Source organism: Tenrec ecaudatus, chromosome 6 (genome assembly GCF_050624435.1).
Source record: "Tenrec ecaudatus isolate mTenEca1 chromosome 6, mTenEca1.hap1, whole genome shotgun sequence".
Classification (NCBI taxonomy): domain Eukaryota; kingdom Metazoa; phylum Chordata; class Mammalia; order Afrosoricida; family Tenrecidae; genus Tenrec; species Tenrec ecaudatus.
Window position 1 is genome coordinate 117,361,826 of NC_134535.1, and position 10,937 is coordinate 117,372,762.

Below are 10,937 nucleotides of genomic sequence, written 5' to 3' on the forward strand. Positions count from 1 at the left end.
TAGATGCTACAGTATGGATGGAGCTTGAAGACATTGATTATGCTATGTGAAAAAAATCAATCACAAATGGACAAAGACTGTATAACCTCACTTAGGTAAAAAGAGAAGAAAAAGAAAATGTATGGAGAACAAACATAAGCGGTTACCAGAGGTAGAAGACAGAGAGAAATGGAAGAGTTGATGGTGGGCACATACTGAAGGTAGGACTGCACAAGCGATTACTGCAATAAATTGTACACCTGTAAAAAGTTGGATTGCAAAGTTGTGTGATAGATATAGTTACAACAGTGAAAAAAGAATCATAGCTCGGGCTGTTTCTGTACAACCTCAAGGGATTTATTTCCCTGGTTTAGAGGTTTGAGGAGGGTTGTGGTCTCATAGGACATCCCAGTTAATTGTCTAGTATGTTTAGTGCTTCTGTTGTATTTCCTCACTCATTGTGTTTTGTCTAGGATCTTAAAAGCTTTCAAGGGCCATTCAAGTCACAACGGTTGGGCTTCGTGCTCCTGCAGGAACAGAGGAAGAAGGCTAGTAAAGAAGAGGAAGGGAAATGGAATGCATGGATAATTGTCTCCATGAACAACTGCCTCCTTTGCTATGAGACCAGGAGAAAACTGGATTGTGCCTGTTCGAGACAGGACAGCAAACAGAGGAAATGATGGCTGTAAAAATTAAGTTCACGAGGAAGCAGACAATATGTGTAGGAGCCACAAGGTGCAGAAGCGATGCCTCGAAGGGGCCATAACAGACACTAACGGGGACAGGATGGAAACTGTTGCATTGTAAATAACTTGTGAAACCTACAATCCCTGTAGCTCAGCTGTCTTTCAGATCACAACCTTTCTCCTCCTAAAACACCAGCTTCAACTGGTTGAAGAAACATGCACAGCAAAGACAATTGTGACCTCAAGTGGCAGTTGCGGCAACAATCTGTGATTCTAATTAAATAGAGGTGCTGTGAGCATGCCTAACTAGTTATGCTCAGTATCCCAATGCCTTTGCTGTCAATTCTATTTTGAATATTCGAATTCCAACCTGGCCCAAAAGATTGCTCCAAGGAACACAGTCATATTCTTGACTGACAGCCCTACAAAAACCATTTACTTGCAAGCCATAAGAGACTGTCGCCAGTGTCTCCCTTGCATGGTTCCCTATGGCCTGGCTTCCCTGGAGTTTTCTCTTTCAATAAATGCCTTAATGCCAATTTTGATTTTCTGGTCTTTTTGTCCTTGCCTGTGTCTGAGGACAGTGCCTGACTACCATTGCTGAATGTTTTGATCAAAGATTCTGTAAGAACTATGATCAAAACCAGAAACTGCAGAACAGAATTTCAAATTTTTATCCACTCCAAACCTGCCGGTTCTTTCAAGGTTGGATGAACAACTAAAACTATTGCCCTGAGATCATCTTTAAACCATAAACCAAAAATATTCCCTGAAATCACCTTAGAACCGAACAAGAGTCTAGCTTATGCTATGTAAGGAACTATCTATATGGCATTTAACTGATAATAGCCGCTTGAAAGATGAGCTACAAACACTATGCAGCCTTGAATTGATGTTGCAAGGAGGGAGAACAACTCAGAAAAGGAGAGTGAGAATGGTTGAACAACTTTAAAAATATCATCAGTGTCACTAAACATGTACAAAGTGCATGACTGAAGTGTGCTTTGCTGAGTATAGTCTCAGTAACATCAAGAATATCAATTTTAAATTTTTTCATGAGAGAGAGAAGGTCTCATTACAGTCCTGGTCATCTTTTCTAAAATGGAAAATCTTAAAGTAATCAAGAGGGAACGCCATAAAATACAAAATACAGTAAAACCTGTGAAAACTAGAATTTGCATTAAATGAACATCTGTCAGAGAAGAAAAGCTCAAATATTTTCCACTAACGCTAGCAACTGTCGGGCTGCACTCTCTCAAAGGTGGAAACTGTGCAAGTCAGTAAAGCAAGGCAGTTACTTCCATGTGTCCCAGTCCTCGCAGGTTTCATTGTATCTGGCCAGTACTGGAAGAGTGGTGACATCTAAGGGGATTCACTTACAAGAGATTCTATTTCAGGTTAGATAAATCAGAAATATGCTTGAAGTTGCAGAGATGGCCAGTGTAAAGACAGAGTTCATTGATCATGGAAGGAGAACAGAGAGCAAGATGGGGAATATTGAAAGTAAATTGACTCTTCATGTATCACAGCAAGAAGCCAGATAATATCTAAATTGATCATACACACCTCTAGATGACTTAAAAGCAGAAATGGCAAAAATGGACAAGGGAGAGGAGAAAAACGAATCAGGTAACTTGCTTCTCAATATGAACACTTCTTGCATTTTGTAAATTTTAACCATCTGAATATAATGCTCACATTATATTTAATATACCAGAAATGTTTTCCATAAAATTGGGAAAGACTATGTTTTATGAAGATTCACAATAAAATTTCTTTTAAAATTAAAAGGAAAGAGGAGGAATCAGGGAAGGGAATGGAGGGTTTAATGGATAGTGGTTGATTTCATTTCTTGGACCGTGTAATATCTACATAGTTTGTTTCTTTTAAAATTGGAAGAAAAATATCAATCCAGATTCCTTATTCTTCAAATAGTGGTTTGCGTGAAAAAAATAAGAGGAAAAGTAAAATTGAAACAAACTTGTAGTATTCTGTGGCAAACAAATTCATCTCAAATAAAAAAGATTAAGTGAATCTAAATTGTAGAATAAACTCAACCAAAAATTCTTTTGTCATGTACCAATGAAACAGAATAGAAAACCCCCAAATAAAAGCATCTACCTACAAGTAACTGATTTTTGACAAAGTAGCAAAAAACATTACAAGTGTGATTAGTGAACCTTACTGGAAATTTGCATCAAGAGGAGGTAGGGACATGTCTGCATTCGAGAAAGCAATTACACTTCTGATTGTGGTAAAACTGGGAGGGCCAACATACCACTGGGATAAATGCTTGAAATTATTTATATAGACTCTGTGTTAGTCTTGGTACTTTAGAGAAACAAATCCATAGCAACTCATGTATAAAAGGAAGTTTTATATAAAGGTTAAGTGCACATCAAGAAAATATCCCAACCCAATGCTGCTCAAGCCCACAAGTCCAACATTAACCCATATGTCCAATACCAATCTACAGAGTCCTCCATCTCACAAAACAGACACAATGATGCTGACTGCAGGAGGAAAGCCGAGTTAGTGAATGTGTAAGCATCTCAGCGCTGGCAGGGGTCTCCACATGGGTGCTCCAGCACCCAGGGCTGCATCAGGGTAGGTCCATGTGGCTTCTCCTCAGGGATGTCTTGCAAGAAATGAGCCTTGACAGGTAAATCAGGGAACTGGCTAAGACAGTTGCACCCTGGTCCAACCATCAAAAAGCAAGAGACCCGAGAACTAGAAAGGCGAGGCTCACTGAGCCATTTATTCCTCCACCCTTCAATTAACCCCACATGTGTTTATCGGCCAGGTTGGCACAATAAACTAACTACCTCAGACTCCAAGGGGGAGAATACACTCAGTAGTAAGTTCCTATTTAGGCACTTTTGACCTAGTCTATCCAACTCTTGGGGGCCCAGGCTGCATGCTATAGACCAGGCGTGTCAAATTCCATTAGAATGAGTGACTTTGATTTTGTGATTTTACTCATCTTCAATAGTTAAAGGGTTAAAAGGGAATTGTGTGTACCGTATTGCTTCATCTCCCCTAAGTGCTATATTCTTCATAACAATTTTTTCTATTTTCATTTTATTTCAGAGCATCATGGGCCACAAAAAAATTACCTCTGTGGCCCTCAGGCCACCAGTTTGACACCCCTGCTATAGACAATTAGGACCTTAGACTCTTAGTTGGGTACTTGGTACCCAACCCCCTTCATAGACTACACCAGAAGATCCCGAGTTGGAAACCCCACTAAGCAAACTGGATTTTACCTTAAACTCACTTGTAGCAGACCTAAGAAACCGAAATCTTCCTTTGGACTTAAAGCTGAAATGCCCTATTAGGAAAAGCAAAACAAAATTGATGACTGCTATCCCACGCTTAGGGAATTGGTGGTCAGTCACTGGACTTTGGTTTGGTTCTGGTCTATTGCTTTGAGGTGCCCAACAAATGGTGACCCAGGATGAACATATATTTACTGTTTAAACCCTCTCTTGGCCTTTTTGTGACATGTAGTTGTTGGGTTAGTACCAGTTGGAGGGACATTAGGAAAAGCCTGCCTTCCCTTATCAGACCAGGACAGTTAGCTTCAAAGGGCCTAGAACAATGAGCCATCTGCTCAGCATCAAGCTGAACAATCAAGCACCACCCTATCTCAGAATTTTTATGGATGGAGGTGGCTTAAAGCCCCTGAGGCTGTAACTCCTCCCCCCTTCCTCCTTTGCCCACCTGCAACTTCTTCCCACTCCCTGTATTATTTACCCTCCTGACTAGCTTAAACTTGCTCACCACCACAGAGAAGCCGGACTTCTCAGATTCCTCACTGCGGGGGCCCATGGAGCATGAACTGGAGTTCAGGGCTTTTCTCTTCTCTTCTCCCTCCCTCCCTCTCTGCTCTCCTCTTCCTCCCGGGCAGCACTACTTTATTGACACCTTGCTGGAGTTGGTGAATCTTGCCTGGAAGCACAGAATAAACTTCTCCTTTTCCTTCTCTCTGGCCTGGCCTCAGTTTATCTTTGTGGAAAACCTAACAGTGTTAGCTTAGCAGGCATGGTTCTGCCTTTCTAAATGAGTTACTGAAAGTTTTGCCATATCTCCAATCCTCATGATTTGTAATTGGTGTCTACTCACAAATTTCAAATCAGTACAGGTCAACAATTCATGTAATCCAAGACAATGTCTTACACAAGTATAAATTTCTTTTCTCAACAGTGTTTTAAACTCTATGCTATTGCCTAGCAATGGAATTACCTTATGTCACAAGGAGGTGATTTATGATGTACTCCAATAAAATAATGTCTTGAAATTGAAACAGAAACCTATATAAACCATAGGCATATGAATGCATTTTGAGCTCTCACTTGATCATAGCCCTAATATAGCATAATTAGTTTTTATGACATGGCCCTGCTCAGTACTCAATCTCATGAGGAAAGGACTAAAGATATGGGTACTAGAGCCAAATGTGATAAAGAAATCGGTGTTAGCTTTCTGGAATGGTTGTCTTCAGTTCTTGCTTCTCAATGCTGAAAGAATTCATGCAGCAAAAAACACTGTTGTAAATCCAAGTAACTTTCATGAGGAGAAGAGACGTTTCAGGCAATGTAGTCTCAGAGAGTACACTGTGATCTCTGGAACACGTTCAAGGCCACATGGCCGGACCGTGGGAGAGTTCACAGTCTACGTAAGATGGCTGATTTGGAGGAGTATGAAAAACCCACGTGGAAAAAAGCCAGAAAGTGGAGTACACAGAACCAAAAGGGGGGCACTAAAACTGAGAAAAAGAAGAAGAAGACGAGAGAGTGAGGGGGACGCTGAGAGGAGAGATCCTACCCTCTGACCTGAGAGAGGCCTGCCCTCAGCTTCTGCTGTTTATCCCCTCCTCTCCCCACTTCTCTGTGTGTGTGCGCGGGTGGAGGGGGGCAGCGTAATGGAGGGTATTGGCCATTCTTACTGGCTGAGTTCAGGGGGATGTGCCCTGTAATGTTGCTGGTGCCTACTGTGCATGCCATGATTGGCCTCCACCTAGGTGACCTTTGTCTGAACATGCTCAGCTTTGGATTGTCTCCATAGGTATCTAATGTTGCCTGATTTTTCTGTCCAGCTCCTTAATGTGGTATGACCAGCTAATTTTTGTTTAGTGGAGGCATTCGGTAGAGACAACCCCCTTTATCCCTATTCCTTCTACCTTTCAAGATTATGCCTGCCTATCTGAAAGAATAGTGTCTGGGGTTTTAAAGGCTTGTCTCAAAATAAGCAGCTATCTAAGTGAGGAGTCAGCTAAGTTCACGCAGAAGAAGCACACCAGCCTATGTGATGCAAGGATTGCAAATAATAAAATCCAAATCCAGAGAAGAGAACACTATCAGGGCTAAAATTCTAAACACCCTGTTGCAGAATGCTGTGGATGACAGTAGACGCCCCAAGGCCATTTGCAGTGTCCTTGCTTGGAGAGAGTCTCCAGTGAATTCCCTCCGGCCGCAGTCGAGGGATGTGAATAGCTTTCGTAGCAGACAGAGGATTTTAACGGCCGTGGACTGTAACAGTTATAGTTTGGCTGGAACGTAACACCTTGTCATTTGATCTCCCTATTAACCCATTTTGAATCTATTCCAGTTTGTTTTTACATTTTCTGCTTTCTTTTCAACGGAACCTCTTTGTTTTATTTGGTCATTGTTATGGGGTTCTTTTCTTGTGTTTTGTCTTTCATTTTTCTGTATGTGGAATTTAGAGTGAGTGGCTCTATGGAGACAGTAACTGGATTCATAATTACCTGGGGCCATGGAAGGAAAGATTGAGGGGAAATGGATAGTCAATCGTAGCGGATAAATGAAGAAAGAACATGTTCTAGAGTTACTTGTGGTGATTACTGCCCAACTCAACTGTGGAATTGTAGGACCTGTTCATTATATCTCAATAAGACCATGTAAAAAATTATTGTGTCAATAATATACCTATTTCACAAAATGAAGTACTCTTGCCTCCTGGAAAGGATCTTTCTACTGAGTGTTTTTTTTAACATTTTATTAGGGACTCATACAACTCTTATCGCAATCCATACATATACGTACATCAATTGTACAAAGCACATCTATACATTCTTTGCCCTAATCATTTTCAAAGCATTTACTCTCCACTTAAGTCCTTTGCATCAGGTCCTCTTTTTCCCCTTCCTCCCCGCTTCCCCCTCCCTCATGAGCCCTTGATAATTTATAAATTATTATTTTGTCATATCTTGCCCCATCTGGCATCTCCCTTCCCCCCCTTTTCTGTTGTCTGACCCCCTCTACTGAATGTTTTATCAGCCCAAAAAAAGGGCTTCTCTGAACCTGAGTCCTGTGAATTTTTATTTAGCCAGCAGATGGCACACCAGCTATTGGCTGACATGTCCTAAAACTGGCCTCGTTTCATTAAATGATGGTTAAATTCATTGTAAAAACCGAAGCAGTCCCTCTCTTGGTTCTTGGCGTATAAAGTAATGGCACATTCTTTTCTGTTTGCTAAAATGTGATCACCTTCTTTCTGCACATGTATAGACTATGAAGCTTTATGCATGCACACATATTGCTCTATAATAACACTAAATGCACATTCATTGAAGGTGTTAGGTAGCCAGAACAGGAAGAGGGCTTGCCCCTCCTGTGTTTACAAAGGCCCCAAAAAGTATGTTGGGAACGAATCAGGTGACCATGAAGACCCACAAACTGGCCAGGCCCCAAGCCAGGTGGGCGGTACACCTGGGTGGCCCAAACTAGGCTTGGGCCCAGCACATCACCCAGGTGGGCTTAATTCAGTCAATGGGGTCAACCAATACTTTCAATCACGGCTCCCCAGGTAGAGGTTTGGAAAACCCTGGTAGCGGGAAGGCCACCCCCTTTTTACCTGCTCCCGAAGGGCCTCTTGTCACACTCTCTCTGGCCTCAGTTCTGCACAGGTGGGTGCGCTGTTCCATGAGGTTGGTCATGTCCAGTTGTGAACTTCCACACCGCTTCCCTGCAGATCAGCACGCTTCCCTGAAATAGTGTGTACTATTTTGAGACTGGAAAACCTGAAACTTCTCCCGCCCTTCATAAAAACCCACTTGGATTACAAAACAAGCTTCGGTGTGAATTCTTTCTCATGCAAAGCCAAGAACCGAGGTATTATCCACTCAAGGAACCTCACAGAGGGACTGGAAGCTTCAGGCCCCACCTCTCTTGGTTTTTGTCAAGGTCCCAAGAAAATATTCAGACAAGAGACAGGAAAAAGATTTGAACAGTGAGTGAGTTTATTTAAGGGTTACATTTCACACAATTGTGCAGGTGGGAATTTCAGTATTTCTAGTCTGAGAGCACTGAGGATGAAAATATAGAATTTTATACTGCTGGTAGCCAGCCTTCTGTCATTGGCCAGCTCTCTGTAGCATGCTACCCTTTTGCAGTTGGCGAGTCCTTGATGTGCCCATGTGATCTGACCAGAACCAAAGGGTCAATTTAATCATTTGTGGGGAGTGTGGTACAAATATGCTGCCCAACTCAGCGCAAGTACTTTCTTTTTGTTGTTGTTTCATTACTTTTTAAAAATCATTTTATTGGGGCTCGTACAGCTCTTATCACAATCCATACATCCATTCATTGCATCAAGCACATTGTACATTTGTTGCCATCATAATTTTCAAAATATTTTCTTTCTGCTTGAGCCCTTGGTACCAGCTCTTCATTTTTTTTCTGTCCCTCCCTCATGAACCCTTGATAACTTATAAATTTTTTTCATGTCTCCCTTCACCCACTTTTCTGTCTTCCATCCCCCAGGGAGGGGGTTATATGTAGATCATTGTTATCGGTTCCCCCTTTCTACCCCACCTTCTCCTTACCTTCCTGGTATCACTATGCTCAATATCAGTCCTGAGGGGTTTCTGTGTCCTGGATTCCCTGTGTTTCCAGCTCTTATCTAGACCTGTGTACATGCTCTGGTCTAGCCAGATTTGTAAGGTAGAATTGGGGTTATGATAGTGGGAAGGAGGAAGCATTAAAGAACTACAGGAAAGTTGTATGTTTTGTCGGTGCCATACTGCACCCTGACAGGCTCATCTCTTCCTTGTGACCCTTCTGTGAGGGGATGTACAATTATCTATGGGTGGGCTTTGGATCTCCACTCCACGCTCCCCCTCATTCACATTAATATGATTTTTTTGTTCTGGGTCTTTTATACCTAATACCTGATCCCATGGACATCTCATAATCACACAGGCTGGTGTACTTCTTCCATGGGGGCTTTGTAGCATCTCAGCTGGATGGCCACTTATTTATCTTCAAGTTTTTAATATCCCAGATGCTATATCTTTTGATAGCCAAGAACCATCAGTTTTCTTCACCACATTTGCTAATGCATCCATTTTGTCTTCAGTGCCCTTGTCAGGAAGGTGAGCATCAAGGAATGCCAGGTTATTAGAACAAAGTACTCTTGTGTTGAGGGAGTACTTGAGTGGAAGCCCAATATCCATCTGCTACCTTGATATTAAACCTATGAATATATATACATTGATCTATTTCCCTATCATTATATATAAATATATTTACATATGCACATGCCTCTATTTAGACCTCTATTAATTCCCTTTGCCTCCTAGTTCTTTCCTCTATTTCCTTTTACTTTCCTCTTGTCCCACTACCATGTTTGGCCTTCATTCGTGTTTCAGTAATTCCTCTCAGTTACATTGCCCTTGATCAAGCCCTACTAGGCATCCTGCACCCATATCACCATCGATTTTAAATCACTTGTTGTTCCTGTGTCTCTGAATTTGTTAACACCCACTTCCTTTCCTTGCCCCACCCTCCTATGTCCCTCCAACCGCCCCCCACCCCCAACTGTCATTCTGATGTTTTCTCCTCCGGATTGTTGACCCAGCCTATTTTATCTAGATAGACATGCAGAGACAATAAGAAGCAAAACAAAACCAATGACCCAAAAAAAAAAAAGAAGCCTATAAATAGTTTAAGGTCTGTTTTTTGACCTTTAGGAATGTTTTCCGGTGGAGTTTGATGGGGTACCATGCCCTGGCCCCAAAGTCTATTTTTGGTAATCCCTGGGGACTTCATTTCTTTGCTCCCCTTGCTGCTCTGTTACATACCCTTGGCGTTTCACCCTGGAGTGGTGGGGTCAGATCAGGCATAATTCCGCACTGTGCCTCCAATATTATCCCTCAAAGCGCTCTGTGTCAGTGAGGGATGTCATATCTCATGGTGGGACCAGCCCTATGATGCTCTCTGTGCATTGCTGCTCTGAGCCAGGAGTATCATCCTCTGGAGTTAGTGAGCCCACTTTCACTGCCTCTTTTCGTTGTGAAAATTATTGATAAAGGAATGGTGTCCTCTCTGCTCCCCACCTCCTTCTGTGCTGGGAATCTACTGACACAGGAAGAGTGCTTTCACCTCCTTCTTGCTAGGAATTCCTTCCATTGTTCTCCCTTTCCCTCTTGCCCTGCATTTAGTTGGCCTGCCTAGCACAACAATAATACAATGCTCTATAAAAAGAGAAAGTCCATAACAAGATGGATTGACACAATGGCTGATACATGGGCTCAAACATGAGAACAATTGCAAGGATGGTGCAAGGGTGATCCATGCTTTGCTCTGTTGTACATAGAGCATTGCTGTAGTTAGAAGTGACCTGATGGCATCTCACAACAGTAAAGCGTATCTTAAAACTTTAAATGATTATCATTGGGCACTATGTCAATTATCCCCACATAAAATGGTTGGATGTATTAGCCCAAACCTAGGGCAGATGGTGTTCACAACTGAACAACCAGCATCCTGTGCCTGGCTCATCTCTCCTCTAATATTTGAAAAGACTCATAGCAAGTAATTCACATTTGTTGCTCCAAAAAAGAAAGAAAGAAAAGAATCATGATTTATCACTTTCAGTTCTATATTTCTTTAGGAATAAATAAATCAAATGTTGTGCTTTATAGAAATAGCAGTGCTTTGTCGGAGTGAAAGTTGCACAAGAACCTTCTGCAGCTTCTAAAGAAATCCTAGATTTTCCACTCACTCACCCATTGGCTCGAAAACAAAAGTGACTTAAAGCAACACTAGCATGGTCTGTTCAAAGGACTTTTCACATTCTTCATTTAAAATATGTCATAGATAATATTTTATAAAATACAAGATCACGTAATTGGACGTTGTGGCAATGTACAATACCATAGAAGTTTCCAAATGCTGTGCTCCCTCATCTCCTGGAAGACTGATAACAGAGTGGAGACTAACCCCAGTCCTACTGAGCCCCTGAGCACTG